The sequence below is a fragment of the Protopterus annectens genome, chromosome 1.part0 (genome assembly GCF_019279795.1).
Source record: "Protopterus annectens isolate FY-2018-M chromosome 1.part0, PAN1.0, whole genome shotgun sequence".
Lineage (NCBI taxonomy): Eukaryota > Metazoa > Chordata > Ceratodontiformes > Protopteridae > Protopterus > Protopterus annectens.
Genome location: NC_056725.1, coordinates 677,939,957 through 677,960,189, shown reverse-complemented (window position 1 = coordinate 677,960,189; position 20,233 = coordinate 677,939,957). Strand labels below are relative to the sequence as shown.

At 40.9% G+C, this 20,233-nt stretch overlaps 1 protein-coding gene across 1 annotated transcript in view; it reads right to left on the bottom strand.

Moving 5' to 3' along the window:
* Positions 1 to 20,233, bottom strand: part of LOC122794026 (ryanodine receptor 1-like) — a 2,146,276-nt gene that overhangs the window by 1,818,709 nt on the left and 307,334 nt on the right.

Sequence of the window (20,233 nt, the reverse complement as noted above, 5' to 3'; positions counted from 1 at the left end):
AGCCTCTCTCTCACCATAATTCCTACACCATTTCTAACCTGCCGTCCACCTGAGTAGTAGACTCTGGATCCCAAGCCAAGTGGCTTTGCTGCACTGCCCTTCCATTTTGTCTCTTGGGTACATAGGATGTCCAGCCTCCTCAGTATCATTATGTCATCTACTTCCAAGCTGAATCCTGTCAGTGAACCTACATTAAGTGTAGCAATTCTCAGTTTATGTTTGGCAGGTTGGTTGGTTTTACATCCAGCTTTTGCTCAACAAAGCTATCTCAGGTAACCCAGGCTGAGCAACTAGACACTGGCTTATTGACCCACGGCTGCTGGGCTTTATGGCGGGCACACACTGGCCAATAAGGGCACAAATACCCCTCCCACCATTAGCATGGGTCCCATGTGTGGATCAGAGTAGGCTGGGTCCTCAACCCACTTATCACTGGTAACTATCCATGCCCATTTTTGGCGATATTAGTCAACATGACTGAATCACCTAGAGCAATATTTTACACCATTGAGTGGCTAGCCCTGCCACAGCGAGCAGTCTGTGATCCATGTTCTCCTATCTTGAGGATACTGTGTACCACATTAGATGCCCAAAGCAGTTGATCTGTACAACTCTTCCCCCTATGTGGAGTCTGTGCTGCTGCCCACAGCTCCATTCATTGATGAGTTTGAGATGGAACACTCAGCATGTTTTTCGGACATGGTAGAAACCCCACGGAGACACAGGGAGAAAATGCACACTCCAAACAGGCATTGGCCGGTGGTCAGGATCAAACCTTGTACCTAGTGCATGGGAGGCGAAGACCTTAACCACTAAGCCATCTGGTCTCTGCAACTAAATGGCCTTGTTTAAAAAGAAGCCTTTATCCTGTGATCATCACATGTGTACTTTTAGATGTTACAAAAAAAAATAATTTACGCTGCATCATTCTCCCTAACCCTTTTACAGAGTTCTCTATGACCACCTCAGTGAAGAAGCTTTCTTAGACAGAAAGCAAATCACTCACATATAGCTGTACAGTTCTAAAGGCCTTTGTAGCCATGTAACTTTTGAGTCTGTTTGGCCCTCAGACCACCTTAACTCTTTGATACTGCATTATATTTCTCTCTCTTATCACAGCATGTCTTCTTTCATACCAGCATTCCAATATCCCAGCACTCAAACCTAACTGACTCACTTCTCCCAGTCTCCATTGCAGCCTCCTCCCAGTCCCCTAGCTGTTGTCTCAGGTCAGCCGTCCATACCATGTATCAGATGTTTTCATTGGATACCAGGTCACTACTATATTTGTCCTTAGAAAACATTCTCTACAGCTGCAGAGCTTGTCAAACTTCCACTGACATGACATCATATTATTTTACATTTGTTTGAAGGCAGAACGAGAAGATAAGCCTAGCTGGCCTCCTCAGTGCACTGAGCATTCTACTCCCCTTCTGTATCCCTGTCTTCACGTAATCCCTTCTCCACCCATGTCATGCTCTCTTTTATTGATTCCCTTTCCATCACTTATTCTGCTTGTTGTCCATTCCATGGGTCCAAGAATTATGTTATTACCAGCTGGGCTTGGTCCCTTCAGCCTGCTTCCTATTCCCCATCTCCAACCTCTATCCTTCCAGCACACTATGAACTCTTCCTTACATGATTGTCTGCACTTGCATTGTTTCATGCCCCTGACTCTCCTGATTGCTACTGAAAGGACTTCTAACTCTTTCTATTGTCTGGTTATATCCTTTCATGCTCATCCAGATCACCCTTATACACTTATGGTGGCTTTCCTCTGGATTCCTTCCAGCAGCATGTTGTCTCTGTCTTTGTATGGCCTCCAGAAATGCACACAGCACTTAAGCTGTAATCAGACCATGGCTTAGAACAGGGGGACCATCACATCTCTTCTTCTGGTGTCTATCACTGATGATACACCCCATCATTCTATCTGCTGTTGGCACATTCTTCTCATTCAGTTAGTGGTAGTCCATTCCAGTTATGACCGACACCACAGACCTCTCTTTTGCTCTGTTTCCATTAGCCCCCCTCCTCCCAGTCCTTGCTAGCATTGCTGTAGCCCTGGTGCAGTACATTTTAGTGAACCTCAAATACCAGCTTTCTATCACCTTTATTAGCCTTTCCAAATCCTTCCTTAGACTCTCCCCCAATGTTCATTCTTATAGCTAATTCTGTGTCAGTAGTCAGTAGCAGAGATGTTTATCCTGTTTTTTTATTCCCTAACATATGTTAAAATGAACACATTGACAAGTACTGGAGCCACTACCAACCCCTATAAATCCCCCAAGCTGCAGTCTAGATCCTTTGTCTCAATTTTACTCCCAACACTTTCCAGTTATCCTAGTGGCTACCTGGGCTGCAAGTCACAGGCCTTAGTGAAGTGCAGGTAGACAGTACCTCCCTGCCAAGTTCACTTGTAATCCTTTCATGAAACTGGATCAAGTTTGGGTGGCACTTTCATCTTTCTTTAATGTCCTGGTGACTGTTGTCCTCTGGAAAAGCAGACATCTTTTCCCTCAGGATTCTTACTATGACTTTCCTGCCACTGCTGCTAGGTTAACATAGATTTTTTTCCTTTTCCTGTCTGTTGCAAATCGCTGCCAGGGGATCTGCCATCACAATGACCAGATTCCTGAGGATTCTGATTGACTCCATGTGCCTTATTCTCCATTAAGCAGCATAGTGTCAATCTACTGCTTTCTCCATTCTTCCGTATCTCTCTCCTAACATGACACCTTCCTCTTTGTTTGATTCATGAACCTGAACAAGTCTGCTCTTGCCTTCCTTCTCATAGGTTTATTGGTCCTACAAGGATACTGATCTCTGAGGATCTTAACTCATTACAGCTGAGTGACGCCTCAAGGTGCTTCTGCAGTTCCACCCTACTAACACCTGTAAGCATCAAATATTGCTTGATCACATTTGCATCAATAATTCCAAAATTGTGCTACATACAAAATGTCAAAAGACTTCATCTTAAAACTTACACAATGGCAAACTCAGCAGTATGATATTTAACCTCTGTCTTTTGCAGGTGAAAATATATTAATTGTTCTTCTAATATTTTTATATTTGATACATTTCATGTTTTTCTAAATATCTCGACAACCAAGTAGCAGACAGAACTCATAGGTTAGTATGAAATTTCTCACTTGGCTGTAAAAAAAACTTCTGGTAGTATGTATGTAACTTGAGTGGTTGCTGAAATATTTTAAGTTGTTTATAAAATATTACAAACTTAATAGTTACTGTGTTTACTGTGACTTGTAAAATTCAGTTTTAGACCTAGAACCTAAAGAATACTACCACTGTAAAAATAGTTTGTGCTGTAGAGTTTGCCATTTATACTTTTTAGTAACCCCTGTGGTTCCACTGATATGAGCATTTGTCAATAATATAAGGACATAATTTGATTCTATCAAAAAGACTAGGCTTTGCCCATTGAAAGTTACAGTGTAGACTTCCTGAGCTCCATTGAAGGGAACGAGTGAAAAAGACGAGCCTTGCATTCCACTAGCAATAGTTATCCCTTATATTTTGCAAAATGACTATCCGAAGGTGCATCAAACAAGTATATTTTGGGGGTAATTACATGATTCCCTTATCCATGATGGCCAGTGATGCTAAACTGGGAATGAATTTGCAGTTACACAGCATCCATTCATCCAAATCATGTTTGAATACAGTAAGGGAAGTACTCTGCTTCATGAAGAGTGGAAGATGGTTCCAAAGGAGTTTTATTCTCTGTGATACATAGCTATCCCTCCAGCATATTTTACTAAATTTGCAAAATTGATTTAGGCCCCTTGAGCATATGGTTATGACACTATTGGATTTGTGAATGTCATAGGTTTCACAGAAAAGGGTCTGTTGAGGCTGTATACACAAAGCATAGCCTGCCTCTCCATAGTCTGTATGATACAGAGAAGAGAGAATAGGCTTTGAGCCGTTTTTTATGTTTTATGGGATTTTTTTTTGATTTTATTTTTGATTGTCATTCCAGTGATTGTGAAATTGTTTCATGGTGTGAAACAGTATATGACACAGGTATATCTATGAAATACACTCAAATCTCAGCCAATGCTTGCTGAGTGGTGTGGAACAGTTACACTAGCCATCTAGCCTCACTTCATAAATCTACTATACAGATTTTTGAGAAATGTCCAGATTTTTTTTTTGATTGGAATGTTCTAATTTTGACCTGTTTCTTTTTCTAGCTTCCTGAAATGACTTCATAATATTAGCAAAAAATGACGATATTTTAGTTTTTTATTTTCAGACTTCATATCAAATGCATGCTGCATGCTAACTTATATTCTTAAAGGTTTTAAGAGCAAGCAATAAGAGCAATATTTAAATATGTCCCTTATTTATGGATTCCCATTATTTTCCCCCTTTAGCCTTTTTTCTTTTTCTTTGTTTTAAGAGTTTGCTTTTGGGGGTTTCTGGGCTTTTGGTCAGTTTTGGGGTAGTGTAGTAGGAAGCCTAGTACCTTATCCAGCCCCACAGACATTGTGTTCTTGGCCATAGATAGTGCCATGTGATCTAGTTCTTAGTGTATTTAATGGCAGTAGTCTAGATGTGGGTATTTGATATGAGAACATTGGAGGTAGAAGGAGATGAAGTTAGAATTCACTTTGTCAGCAAGTAGATTGGGTATGTTCTCTGGGTCTGAATATGTGATATCATTCATTGACTTCTCTTTTGACTTAGCTTTTCTGCCTTGCTTCATAGGAATCCCCAGTAGTGTTCTCACATTCCCCTCAGCAAAAGTTTCATCCTGCGTCTTGGCCAACCTCCAGTCAACCCAAGGCTGTCTCGTTGCTCTGTATTGTGAGACCCTGCATTGGTGGAACATTAAAGTGCTTTCAGCTACACTAGTTCCCCTCAGCAAAAGTTTTATCCTGCATCTTGGCCAACCTCCAGTCAACCCAAGGATGTCTTGTTGCCCTGCACTGTGAGACCCTGCATCGGTGGAACACTAAAGTGCTTTCAGCTACACTAGTGTATGTTAGAGTTGTATTTACTCTGTCCTCTAAACTGAAGACTCTTTCCCCTTTCACTGTACACGTCCACACTACTGGTCCCCCCCATTTTCTCTTCCAATTGTACTTCTAGGTCAGTTATGTAAAATTACTTTCTCTTGGAAAATGTTTACCTGTGTACCTGCAGTCCATACTTCAATTGTTTTTCCCTGTAGAACCACACTGTACTTGACTAGTAACATAAGATTTGTAGTTATTAGGAAGATACTGCGCTACACTGACCTGAACTTGACTTAGTTTGGTTTTCCTGTTTTCTTTTTAGTTGCTGGCCTAGTCCAGTTTTTCTCTCTCACAACCTTGTATTACTTTGTGTATACCCCCTCCCTCACCTTGAACCTACACAACTCCCTCCCACTCTTGCTTAATTACAACAGTATCTTCCTTTTACTGTTCTGTCCTGACCAGCCCTATAGATAGGTTCTGCTGTCTCGAGGACTGGTGTAGCCCTGCTCCATTCACCTCACTACACTCAGCTCACTCCTCTCCCCTACCCTGCCTCCATTTTCCACATGCCCCACTACCTCTTCATTTATTCTAACCCCAAATCACCTGACCACACCCTCCTCCAATCAAATACCTCTCATACACACCCCCTATCAAATTTCTGCCTTAAAAAGGTACATAGTATCTACTTGCCATGCATTTACACTCACATCCATACCTGAACCCCAAAACCACTAAGACTCAACCACTACTCCCTCATAAAATTCCATTAATCCTAGGATTTCTCTTCCTAACCCTCACATACCTAACAATCATCACATCATTATATACAAACCTATCACTAGAAAACACATCATTCCAACACTTTCTCAAACAAATATACACTCACACATTTTCTTTCCTATCTCTTCTACATTATTATTTAAAGACAGCCTAATCCTACACATTCATAAGTCTCACATAACACCATCTTATACTAGAAAAAACATTTAGGTCCAACATAGACATAGTACATACAATTAAACACATACTGTTTATCACTAAAAATCTACTTATATCTGGAGACATACACCCAAACCCCCCGGACCACAAAACTCTCTACTCTCTGCTAGACAAATCTCTGACCTATTGATTCTGAATGTCAACATCAGAAGTATCTCTAAAACTTTCTGACCTACACGCATTTATAGCTCCCTACTTCCTTGACATACTAACCATTACCAAGACATGGCTAAAACCTAGTACCCAAAATGAAGAAATTCTCCCACCAGGATATAATATCCTAAGACTGGATAGAGTGGGCAGGAGGTGGAGTTGCTATCCTGTACAAAAATATAACAAACATCAAACCTCTACAACCCCCCCATACCTAAATTTCAAAATGCCGAAACCTTAGTTTCAACCCTAAGCATAAATGACACAAAAACTATCATCATTCTCTGCTGTTATATTCCCCCAGGTAGCAACTCCCCCATCATTGAAAAAAAAATGTTACAATGGGCCACAGATAATCTCCCCCAAGAAACCATCTTACTAGGTGACCTGAACACTGATTGGTCAGCATGTACCTCTAACAACCCCACTAACCATATTAATTTTTACAGTTTTACCCAACTTATCCAAGAACCCACTAGAATCAACAAAAAAAACCCCACCAACAGTCTACTCTAGATTGGACACTAGTTAACTGCCCCAAACAAATCTATCAGACAGGATGCCTTCCTGATGGTCTTAGTGACCATCTCCTCACCTTCCTTCTGCAGAAGCATACAAATATAGCCAAACCCATTGTTTTTAGACAAGTCAGAGATGATCATAAACTAAATATACAAGAATTAAACAGTATTCTGAAAGATAGTAATTGGAAACCACTACAAACCCTAAATTTAGACCAAGCCCTTGACTTCTTCAACAATATTCTCATCAATATCCTTGATAGACTCGCACCAATTAGGAAAATAAGAGCCAAGGCAAACTATGCACCATGGCTAACTAGGGAAACTAGAGCCCATCTAAAGTCAAGTGATAAGGCTTGGAAAATTTGGAAGAAAGACAATACTAGCCTAGCCAAACAAAGTTACCTACAACTTAGAAATCAGGCCAAGAGACAAACTAAACTCAATAGACAAAATTACTTCCTCAGTATCCAAAACAAACATTCAAAAGATCCCCAAAGGTTTTGGCATGGCATTAACTCTCTCCTAAAACCATCCAAAACTACCACTTCCACTCCTAATTCCATGAATGACAACAAGGACATTTCCTCCCAATTCATTCACCACTTCACAGAATCCATCTTAACACTATCCTCCCAACTATCCAAAAACAGCCCTACATATAACCCAACCAAATGCCCTGACAACATACCATCCTTTACGTTCTCACCCATTCCCACCTCAACAATTAAAAAAGACCTCCTAAAACTGAAACCTACCACCCATACCACTGACAGTCTACCAGCCAACTTCCTAAAAATAGCTGCTGAATCCTTCTCCTACTCTTTCTATTCTTATCAATCGCTCCATACAAGAAGCATATGTCCCACAGCTATGGCATATATCATACATTATTCCACTACATAAAGGCAGAAACTCTTATGAATACTAAAATTATCATCCCATTGCCATTCTATTCCCCCTTATCTTGAATACTAAAGAAATGTATACATTCTCAGGTAACACAGTTCCTAAACTCATACCATCTCCTCTCCCCCACACAGCATGGCTTCAGACAACACCATAGCACAACCACCGCTCTGCTATCTTTTACCAATCTGATCAACCAACATAGAAAAATAATAACTTTGTATCTGCAATATTTCTAGACCTCTCCAAAGCATTTGACATGGTTTCACATTCCTTACTAGTAGACACCCTGACATCCCTATCCTTTGCCCCTTCCGCTATAGTCTGGTATAAAAGCTGTCTATCAAATAGGCAACAATCTGTCCAATGGCAAAGTGTACTATCCTTCTTACTCCCAACTGCCATAGGTGTATCACAAGACTCTATATTAGGCCCACTTCTTTTCTCCATATTTTACCAATAATCTCCATACCACTGCACAGCATGCTTCACTTATACACTATGTTGACGATTCAACTCTTATCTGTTCATCTCCATCACTTCCCACCCTACAACAACAACTCACCCAGGAATCCTTTAGCTTTGTGGAAAGTTGGATCACTCAGTTCTAACTTATCCTAAACCCTAATAAAACCAAGTTACTACTTTTCACCAGCAACAATACCATTTCCACCCCTCCATCCTTCACTATCTCCTCCAAAAATAGCACCAATATCTCTCCCTCTGACCATGCCAAACTCCTAGGCGTTGAAACTGATAAAAATCTACACTTTGACATCCACATTTAATAAACTATCAAAAAAGTCCATAAAAAAATGGGAACACTATATAGGCACAGGAAATCCCTCTCAAAACAAGCACACATTATCCTAGCCCAAACTCACCTCTTGTCTGCCCTAATGTATGCTGCTCCAATTCTTACCCAGCTTAGAAAACTTGACCTTGCCAGACTTAAATCATGTTATGATAAAATCAGCAAGTTTGCAAACAACTCCACCTTTAGAACCCACAATTGCCAGGCTCTGAGGGAACTGCAGTGGCTAGAACTGCCCCGCTACTAACCTATCACCAATTAGTCATTGCCTACAATGTGGTAACACATCCAGAAAAAAAAACTGCACTAGGCCAACTTCTCACCTACTATAATACAAATTGTCTTCTCCAATCCTCCGACAAACCCCTCCTCTGTATCTCTAGGACTAACAATACTGCAGGAAAAGCACTGTTCTCCCACTCCATAGCTAGAACCTGGAATAATCTCCCTCCTGCTCTGATTTCTGCCCCATCTCTTCTCACTTTAAAAACTCACTTAGAACACACTTAAAGAATAAGTGGCTATGTCCATGTATTACATAAGTCTTCAAATTATTCCACTTATATACCTCACTTCCTAATATACTTACTGTGATATATTTTATAGTCTAGGTCTTTTCCCAATGCTGACTGAATTTGGGTACTTATTCTGTTATTAACCATGTGTAATGATTTTTTCCTGTATATATAGGTCTTGTTATGTCTTCTGCTGTATACTGTATTTTAACATATTGTTTGAAATTTCTCTGTATACTGTATTTTAACATATTGTGTAAAATTTTACTTACTGTGGAGCTTTTCTCCCCGGGCCTCTGCTGAAAATGGACCTGTGTCCAGTCGGACCATCCCAGTTAACAAATGTAAAATAAATAAATCTGTTAGCTCTGTGCTGTGCTTTGGATTGTTTATGAGGTTTTTAACCAAGTTAAAGAAAGAGTTGTGCTTATCTTCCACCTGGGTGGCTGTTTTACCTCATGTCTGGCTTTGGCTGATTTGATCAGGATCTGGAGTACCTCATTTAGTTTAGCAAGAGTGTTTTTTGTTTCTTGAGAGTTAGGTTTATTTTAACATGCAATGGGTGTTTTTTGTTCTTTTATTACAGAGACTATGCATATTAGAGTTCCACAATTGGGGTTTATTTCTGTGTTGGATAGTTACATATATGCAACTATTTACATGTGCGCAGAATTTATTTATTTTATTTATTGACATCTGTTAACCGGGTTAGTCCAAATGAGCGAGAGGCCCACTTTCAGTGGAGATCCGAGTTGAAAAGCTCCAGAAATAATACAAGTAATTATATGATATTTACAAAATATTAAAGTAGGGTCACAGAAATAATAGTACAAGTCAAAAATGTGTGCACAGCAGCACAATGCATAGGTAAAATAACAGTTAACAAGTACAGTTTCCAACATTTGAGAACAGTATATAGCATAGGTCAAATTGGGAAAAGGATGCTAAGGATGAAGCTGCCAGGTAAGAGGAAAAGAGGAAGGCCTAAGATAAGGTTTATGGATGTGGTGAGAGAGGACATGCAGGTGGTTGGTGTGACAGAGCAAGATGCAGAGGACAGGAAGAAATGGAAACAGATGATCTGCTGTGGCAACCCGTAATGGGAACAGCCGAAAGAAGAAGATATAGCATAGGTCAAATAACAATTAAAAGGTTTAGAGAATATTACACAAAGGAGTACAGCATGAATACAGTTTGCTACAGCAAGTACAAGGAGGAAACAGAGTTGACAGGGAAAAGCAGGTAAGATTAGAAGAGAGGCAACTAGTTCAAATGGGGGGTTAACAAGGGCATGACCAAGTCTTCAGGAGAAAAAGTTTAAGTTCTTTCTTAAACAGGCATTTATGCTGAATGCTTCTTATGGTGAGAGGGAGTGAGTTCCAAACATGGGCTACAGAGTATTTGTAAAGGGTCTTACCAGTGTTTTTGTTGGGTTTGTGTAACTGAAGGAGGTGTTTACTGGCACTACGGAGGTGACGAGGAGGGTTATAGAAGGAGACTAAATTAGAGATGGAGGGACAGGATGAGGGTTCATATAGGATAGAGTGTGCAACATGTAGCTGGGGTATAAGTATATGTTTGGAGAATTCTGGCCATTGGAGTGACTTAAGGGCAAGACAGTGGTGAGATTTATAAGGAAGGCTGGCACCAAATCTGGCAATTTTGTTATATGTTTGCTCTAGTTTAGTGATAAGAAATGTTTGAACATGAGTAAAGACAGGGGCAGTGTAAAGAAGGCAGGGTAGGAGTAGGGCCTGGGTCAGGGAGGGTTTGAAGGAGGGTGACAGAAATTTTTGATTACGAAAGAGAAGTCCAAGTTTATGGTGGGTCTTTTGTATACTTTGTTGAATATGAATATCAAATTTTAATTAATTGTCAGTGATAACTATAAGTAGTTTAGAATGGGGTTCAGGTTTAATAGTGGTGTTGTTGAGAGAGGATATAGAGAAAGAGGCTTTGTGCTGGGTAAGTGTTTTAGGGAGGAAGAGGAGGAGTTTATTTTTTATTTTGTTTAATATGAATTGGTTATCAGAGAGCCAGGTTTTGACAGAGGAAAAGGTTTATTAAATGAGATCTAGTAGATCAGGGATGTTGTAGGTAGAAGTAATGAGGGTGGAGTCATCAGCGTACTGTAGAAGTGTAGAGAGGTTAGTGGCAGAGTGAAGTTTATTAGTGAATATATTAAATAGGAGGGGGCCCAAAATTGATCCTTGGGGAACTCCAACAGGAGTATTAACAGGGAGGAATAGAGAGAGGACAGTTTTCCAGCAGACAAATTGCTGCCTGCTGGAGAGATAGCTAGAGAACCAGTTGATGGAGGAGGTAGAGAGATGTAGGTCTGAGAGTTTAGTTAGAAGTTTAGAATGAGAGACAGTATCAAAGACCTTTGAAATATCAAGGAAAAGACTGGAGATGAGGTTATTGTCACGGGCTTCAGCTATTATTTGGGTAAATGACAGTAATGCAGTAGAAGTGCTATGGTGGGACCTAAAGCCATGTTGGGTAAGAGTGAGGAGACTGTTATCAAGAAGGTGTTTGAGTAGCTGAACATGGATGCACTTTTCCAAGATTTTGGATAGGTGGGATAGGATAGCAATTGGTCTGAAGTTAGAGGGATCTGTAGAGTTGCAGCTTTTGTGAAGGGGGATAGTATATAAAGATTTCCAAATGTCAGGGACCACGGCTTCTGAGATAGAATGGTTAATACGAATAGAGGCATGAGTTGGTCTGCTGAAGGAGAGAAGGGCTTAAGTTTGTTAAGGAGAGATTTAATTGCAATAATTGGGACTGATTGGAAAGAAAAAGCATTGGGGAGAGTTTTGTTGTGGGATAGTGGAGGTGTTGTGAGATGTACTGTTTTGTGTATTAAGTGTGAGGTTCTGAATGTTTTTTATGAAGTAGTTGATAAGGAGGGGGGCAGTTTCAGAGACAGTGTTGTTAGGAAAGGGACTGGGAGTAGTGGGGTTACCTGGGAGGAGCAGGTTATTGATGGTGGTCCAAAATTTCTGTGGATTGTTCTGTGGGCTGCTTCAGTTAGAGGGAAAAAAAAGCTCTCTTGTCTTTGTTGACAAGTATTTTTAGTCAGGTATCTCAGCTCTCTGTATGACTGCAGTAAGAGTGGGGACTTGTTTTTAACTCAGGCTTTCCAGGAAGAATCTCTTTTGTGCATTATTGAGCAGGTTTATTTTGTTAGCCAGGGAGTGTAGCTGGATTTGATTCTGATTTTTCTGGATGGACCAACAGAATAAAGTGTAAGGAAAATCTCATTGAAGGACTTTACTGTCTCATTGAGAGGGAGGTGATAGAGGAAGGACCAATTAATGGCAGATAGTTTGGAGTTAAAAGTGCCTGGATTGAAGTTTTTGGCATACCCTGTAAGTAGGGTCTTTAGGTGAGTGTTGGGTGAATTTGTGTATGAAGGTTGGAGAGTGGTCACTCAATGAGTTGGGAAGTATACCGGGATTATGATTCGGGGGTTCATCCACCTAGTTAGTTAATAGCTGACTGATTAAATAAAAATAAAAGAAACAGTAACTAGACTTCACTGATTAACTGAGCTTTCTTAACAGATACATAGGTTTAATTGCCAACACAAGACTTTCAACTAATACCAGATCAGACTTTGCCTTATAGATCAGTCAGAGGTTACTACCAAGTAACCTATAAGAAGCTGAAAATAATGACACGTCCTAAAGCTTTGATGAATTGTTTTAAATATTCCAGTCTCTCCTCCTTTTTTCTTGTAATGAAAAAGGTACCTTTTTGAGTTGAACCAGGTTTGAGTTGAACCAGGTAACTTGTCTAAAGGCTGCAAGATGCAGTTGTAAGCAGAAGTTAATGACTTGCCATAATGTTGGATACGTTTCATCCCTAGTTTGTCAGATTTGACTAGTGCAAACATAGCTACTCGTTGAATCTGATCTATCAGCCTTGTTACTGCTCTTAACCTCAAGCTCTTTCAAAACGAATGCACCTGCCCTTACTCGTCTCTCCTTGGATCAGGTTTGCTGAGTACTCAGTAAGGATTACAATAGTATACATAAAGTACTTGGAGATTGCCTATGTCCTTGTTTATGACAGCCATAATAATACGATCCATGGCTTTACGGATCAGACTTGTCAAGCTAATGGGGCAATAGTTTCCTGGGTCAGTAGTGGCACCACCTTTGTGTAGAGGGATGACAATGGCAGTTCTCCACTCTGCTGGAATGAAGCCTGTACTTAGGCTGTGGTTGAACAGAGTGCTCAATAGTGAAGCTAGTTCTTGCTGGAGATGGTGCAGAATACAGCCTGGGATACTATCAGGTCCCATGGAAGCTGTGTTCTTTGCCTTGGACAGGGTCTTTAACACTTGATCTATGGAGATGTGAGGTGTGGGACAAGTATTGGGGATGTTGAATGGGCCTTTGGACGGGGATAGGGGGGTGAAGTTTATGCTGAACCTATCTGCTAGCAGGTTGGCTAAGTCAGTAGGATCAGTGTAAGTAGTACCGTTAAGTAGTAATTTTAAGCAAATCTGGGCTTTGCCATGTTGGTTCCTGATGTAAGTGAAGAAGGCTTTGTTCTTTCTCTTTGTTTCATAGGCTAGTTTCCATTCATAACTGGCTTTGGAGGTTTCACTAGTGATCTAATTTGCTTGTTGAGATTAAGCAGGGAGTTTTTCCAACTTGGAATTTGTGCCTTTTTAACCTTGGACAACAGTTTCTTCCTTTTGTTGTAAAGCCTGTTGATACAGGGTGTCTACAGATTGTGTTTCCTTTAGAAGCAGGTTTTAGTTCTGTTGGGTATGGATGAATTCATGCAGTTGTACGGGTGCTTGTATACTGCACTGGCGTACTGTTCAGTATAGTTGTTTGCATCCTCTGAGGGGGGCAGTGGTGTGAAGCTACTGATACCCTCCCTTAGGAGGTTGTAGTCAACTTTTGAGAAGTTTTCTAGCCTGGTTACAGCTGGGGAGGGGGTTGGGTGGGAAAGAAACTTCGAATGAGACACCGATAATCTGATCTCAACAGGGAAGAACTTACTATGGAGTGGTGTGGTGGTTGTCCATGTTGGTGAGAAGAAAGTCCAGAATGTTATCTCCTCTTGTGGGGGATGAGACGAGCTGGTTTAGTACATAAGAACTGATGAAGTCAAGGAATCGTTGGGTGAGTGCATTAGTGCAGGAATAGTTCACCCAGTCTATGGTGGGGTAGTTGAAGTCACCAAGAATCAGGGTGTTGGGGGGGTACCTTGATGGAGTCAAGTAGGTGCAGATAGGAAGAGTGGGTGTCCTGAATCATGAAAGGGGGTCTGTAGCTGGTATAACTTGGATGGGTGTCTTGCCAACTGTCAATTGCACCTGGAGTAGTTCTAGTATGTCATGCTGGCAAAACAAGTCTGGAGGTGTATTTGTCTTTAATGAAGCTAGAGACTCCACCACCCTTAGTCTTCCCAACCTTATTTTGGTGTCAGAATGTGTGGAATGAGGTATAGCCTGGTAAGGCAGGGGTGCTGTCAGCAGCCTTGAACCAAGTTTCTGTGACTGCACAGATGCCGGCATCTTCCAGTGAGTGCATTTTCAGGTTAAGGCTCCTAGCATTAAGCAGCATGACCTTCAGTTTGCTTTTTGACAGATCTTTTATGTTGGAAGATTTGTCTTTGGGATATTGACTTTTTTTGAGACTATCACCAAGGCCCTGGATGAGGGAAAGTCAGTACATGCAGCTTACCTTGACTTGGCCAGTGCCTTTGACACAATCCCTCACTCAGGAATCATTGAAAAGCTAACACAACTTGGTGTAAATTCCTGTCTCATCGAGTGGATTGCCAACTGTCTCACTGATAGGACCCTCAAGGTCAAAATAGGCTCCTCCACCTCCAATAGCAGACCTGTCACTAGTGGTGTTCCCCAGAGATCTGTCCTGGGACCCCTACTGTTTGGCATCTACTTCTTCAGAGGTCTAGGCAAAGACAAAAGGCCTGTGGCTGACCAAGTTTGTGGACGACTGTAAGTTGGGTGCTATCACTGACTCCCAAAATGATGTTAACATACTACAAGAGGGTCACACAGCAACAAATGACTGGTGCCAAAGTCATGGTCTTAAGTTAAATGCAAAAAAATGTATTATCACACCAGTCAGCAAAAACACGGCCCCTACTGATTACACATCAACAGCAACCCTCTAAGCGCACAACCTGTGGTGAGAGACCTGGGTACACAGGTTGACAACAACCTCACAATCGACCATCTTGTAGTGGCAGTGGTCAGAAAAGTCTTTTACTTGGTTCATCTCATAAGTAAAGAGATTGCATCCCAAAAAAAGGAGGTTATTACCTCTCTGTACTCCTTCCTCATTAGGCCAATAACTGAGTACAATGCCACGTTTAGTATGTACCTCTCCAGATACCTGCACCAGCTGGAAAGGGGACAGAAATACTTCACAAAAAGAATCCATGGCCTCCAACACCTGTCCTATGTGGACAGGCTGAAATCACTATCACTCTATTCGGTATCGTACAGATTGTTCAGAGGTGATCTGTGTCTTGCCTACAAGACTGTCTCGGATCCTGCCGTACTAGAGATGCTGCATATCTGTAAGTGTAAGTCCTTGCACATTACCCACTCGAAAGGCCTAAATCTAATATGCAACATTAATAAACCTGCTGGAGAGACAGGCTTGTCTCCCACAAGCTGCCCTGTCTCTGGAATACACTTCACATACACTGCAAACAGAGTACATCGCTGACCCTCTTCAAGCGCAACCTTGATGAGTGGATGGGAAACCACAAATTTGTCCCAAGGGTTCCATCTGTGTCACTCATTGACAGGGGTGACAGGTGCTGACTGAGGTTTCTTTTTTGGGGATAAACTCTTGGCTAGACTTGTAAGGGCACCAGGGCCATTAGCCTATTAACAACCTATGATCCTATGAACTAGAAGTATGGCTGGAAAACAGAGGGACCAAAGGGCTTCTGTTAGGTCTAGCAGGCACCTAAAAATACAAAAATCAAATACTAATGGGAGTGGGCTCCAACTCCAGAAAGGAACTGCAACAAAAGTTTTGTACATATGCTAAAGCAATTAATAAAATTCAGTTAAATAATTAAGCCATAAATGATTATAGTTTAAAGATACATGAACCTCCAAAAATTAAGTACAGTTTTGTTCTTAAAAATGCACCTATCATAATGAACACACTCAATGTTGTGTAAAACTGTTCAACCATTTTTTCATATGCAAACCAAAATGAATAGTAAATAAATTATTAAATTTAATTGAATTTCATTAACTGAATTTGCATATATATAAAAGGCCTATTGATATGGGTTTTTTTTTATATTTTTAAGTCTTTTACTCGAAGATGAAGCTAACTGTGTGGATTATCAGCTTAAATAAAGTGTTTTGTGGTGGTTTTAGAAGCTTTATTGCAGTTTCTTTCTGGAGATGGAGCCCACTCCCAGCTGGATTTATTTTTTGTATTTTTAGTGGATTTATTACTTTCCAGATGGTTTTCCTCCAGTTGTTCTTTTCTAGCAGGTACCTCCAGAAAGGTGTGGCAATTTGAAATGGTGACAGGGGGCTGGTTGTTCAATCAGATGTCCTAGGGATGAAAAAGATCCAGCATTATGGTAATTACATAACTTTCATATCTTATTATATATTGTCTGTCCATTTTGACTTGTGGGACAGAATTCCGAGTGACCTGTTTCTCCCGGGTGCAGTCCTGGCAGGATTCCCTAGAGGACTGTAGATCTAGCTTCAACTTCTAAGGTCTGGAAAAGGTATGCAATGTAGACCATGTCGGTGCTGCACAAATTTCATCCACCAAAGAGTTCCTAAAGAATGCTATAGAGCTGATACTGACCTGGTGACATAAGTTTTTGATTCTGAAGGTAACAACTTGTTTGCAGAGGAGTTTACAAATGATATACAATTAGAGAGTCATCCAGAAAGAGTTGTTTTAAAGACTTTTTGGCCCAGTCTGGATGGAGCAAAGGCCACAAACAGTAGGGAGTCTTTTTTTTAACCATTTTGCTTCTTTGAGGGTAGAAACGTCGATGTCTACAGACATCTAGCAGTAGGATATTCTACTTTGTTAGTATAGTTTGGGAAGAACATTGAAAGATAAATAGGTTAGTTTGGGTTGTGTTTTGAGGCTACTTTTGGAATGAATTATATAACTCATATTGAGACTATATCTTTGTGGAACAGCAACTGTGGAGGAATGGACGAAAGAGGCTGTAACTGAGATCTGTCTTGCTGAAATGATAGCTACCAAGAACAGAGTCTTCCATGATCCATAACTTGTGTCTACAGATGAAGTTGGCTCAAGGGGGGAGGTTCTTTGGAAGTTTCCCTCATAAGACTGGGGTCCCAAGGTGGTGTCAGATCCTTAGGAGGATGCAACAGAAAAGTCCCTTTCAAAAAGGCTTTGCAAAATTTGTGGGTTGAAAATGAGGATGAAGGAAATCCAGTGTGTAAATTGGAAATGTCTGCCAGTTTGGACATCAGTTATCAAATAGCTACAGCCAGCATTAAGCAATGAATGTAGGAAATCTAAGACAGATCCAAGCAAAAGGAAAAAGTTCACACAGGAAAAAAAACTTTCCGTAAAAACTGCAAGAAACACCCAGAAAAGCTAGAGTCCTCACTAAACGTCATACTCAGTCAGAAGTCATGTAGCTGAAATACTGATATGCCATTAAAAGATCATATGCATATATTCCATGGACCTCCACTACAGGAGGTTTAAAGTATTACACAGAGAAGACTCTAGCTTGGCTGAGTCTTTCTTGCAGTTTTTTAAAGAAATGCAGAACAGATGGCTTTGGAGTAGAGAAGGGGCCCAGTCCTTGGTTTATGGTCAATACAGAAAAGCATTACTGTCACTTTGTATACAGAGACTTTCTGTAGAAGTCTGATCATCAGGGGAAGCATGGGGAAAAGTGTAAAGATGCCAGATGGGGGAACTGACAGATCAGAGTATCTCTCAGTTACTGTCCCTTTGAAGGGATCATGGCAAAACAGCTGCTGCTTTTCATGTTTTATGAAAAGGCATAGAGATTGCAGCAGGGTTGCCCCAGGAGAAGAAGATAAGTTGTGCTACTCTTTGACTGAGAGGTCATTTGTGAGGCATTAGTATAGAGTTGCTGAGCCTGTCCTCTATACATTTGGCTTTCCCCGGAATGTGCACTGCTGTCAGAAAGTGGCACAAAGCTATTGCCTATTGCTACATACTCATTGTCACTCTGCAAATGGACTAAGATCTGTTTCATCCCCTCATTTTGGTTGATATACCATACTACTAGCATACAGTCTTATGTATGGAAATCACCACTGGAAGAAGGAAGACCTGAAGGGCCTTTAACTCTAGGAGGATTGCCCTCATCTCCAAGATCTTGATGTGAAGATTGTCCTCCAGATCTGTTCATGACCCTTAGGCCATTCTACCTTTGTAATGTCCCCCATCCTAGAAAGAAGGCATCCATTGATAACTGTCAGGGAGTCCAACCACCAATTTAGCTGTTGTATGCAAATTTGTGTCAGGCAAGTGACAGCATTTAAGGAGTATGAAAGTTTGGACCACTGTACCCTTAATGTTCATTGAAGAATTCTCATATACAGGTGAGGATGAGAGACCATTACCTTCAGAACTGGGAGGTTGGGGTGACTGATAATCCAGTAGAAAGGAAATTGTTTTTCTTAGAGTTAGAAGCTTGTGAGGAAGTCTTAATATACACTATGTTGTGTTCAAATAGCAGTCTATTAACACTCCTGATTGGGTGGGATGTAACTGAGATTTTTCACGGTTGAATGAGATTTATAAGGATAAGCAGAACTGCAGGAAGTAGTCACTGGCAGTTATAAGGGACTCCATCATTGTAGCTGCTAGGAGCCAGTCATCTAGATATAGGTTCATAGGTGAGTACTAGGTTAGCTTTCCTTGGGCCATTTTAGGCCTCACCAATTTCTCTTTCAAATATGGGAATCAAACCCTGTTCCTTGTGTCTGTGAGGTAAACACCCTAAGCATTATGCCAACCCCCCAAAAATCTAGTTATATCAAGATTACATCACCCCAGATGGAGCTTGAACCCATAAACTGTGGCACAGCAGGCCAGTGTCTTATCCATTAGGTCACAGGAGCCTGATGCTTCTGCAAAGAATGTGGTGTGGTAAAAGATACCTGAATATAGTTTTGCACACATCCAAGCAAAACCAAAAAGACAGTGTGAAAATGCAGATGTATTTGAGAAAAGGATGGGCTGTGATAGCCACTATACCTGGTGATACAGAAGGGTAGGGCTCTGAACTGAAAACGAGTGGCTCCCTGCCAGATGTGCAGGAACCTCCTTGATGCATTGGCAGTTCTGAAGTGGAGACAGTCATCGTGGAGGTATATCAAGCACATCCATTCATTTGTCTTCCAGAATGGCAGTATCACTTGCACCATGACCATTCTGAATAGCATTTTTGTTACATATTGATTTATGCTATTGAGATCCAGAATTGGCTTGAGGTCCTTGTTTTTCTTTGGATGAAAAAAGAATATTGAATAGATGACTGACCCTCTCTGGCCTTCTGGGACCTCTTTGATCGTTCTTAAAAAAACAATTCACAATCTCTCTCTCTGTTTGCCACTCTGAAATGGCAGGGGGGGGGGCGCATCTGGGACTAGTAGAGACTGATGGTTTGAGGATAAGAAAATGGCACTGTATAGCATCTGAAAATGATTTCTCTAACCTAGGTGTCTTTCAAGGTTGTCATCCATGCAGCTAAGTGAAAAAATAAATGGTCCCAGATTGTCTTCATAAGGAAGCATTTGGGCAAGTCTTCAGAAACATTGGGTTTGTTGGCAGGAGAAGGGGTCCCTGAACTTCTAGTTTTGTGGAACCCCTCTGCCTCTGGGGAATTATTGATTAAAGGGGGCCACCTCTGTCATTGCCATTTCTGGCAGAAGAGAAATCAAAAGATTGACATTGGACTTTCTACAACCATAGAGATTTGGTCCCTTTTTGATTTTTGTTATAGGATTTTTAAGGGGTTTCAAATTATATGCCTAGTGCAGAAATTGTCTTTCCTTCATGCTTATTCTTCTGCAGTTTTTCTTAAACCTTGGGTGCAAGTAAAGAGGATCCACCATAAGGGCTGTACTTGAAGGATGCTTTATCTGTAAAGTCCAAAGGCAGAGCAAAGCATGACGTCTCATGGTTATCTTGCCAGTTGTTACTGTCATTACTCAGTTGGCTGCACTGTGCACAGGCCACATGAAAAGGGTGAAAATATTCAACATTGTGGCCACATTGTTTCCTGGACTTGGGAGTGGCCAGTTTTCTCAAGGAGTCT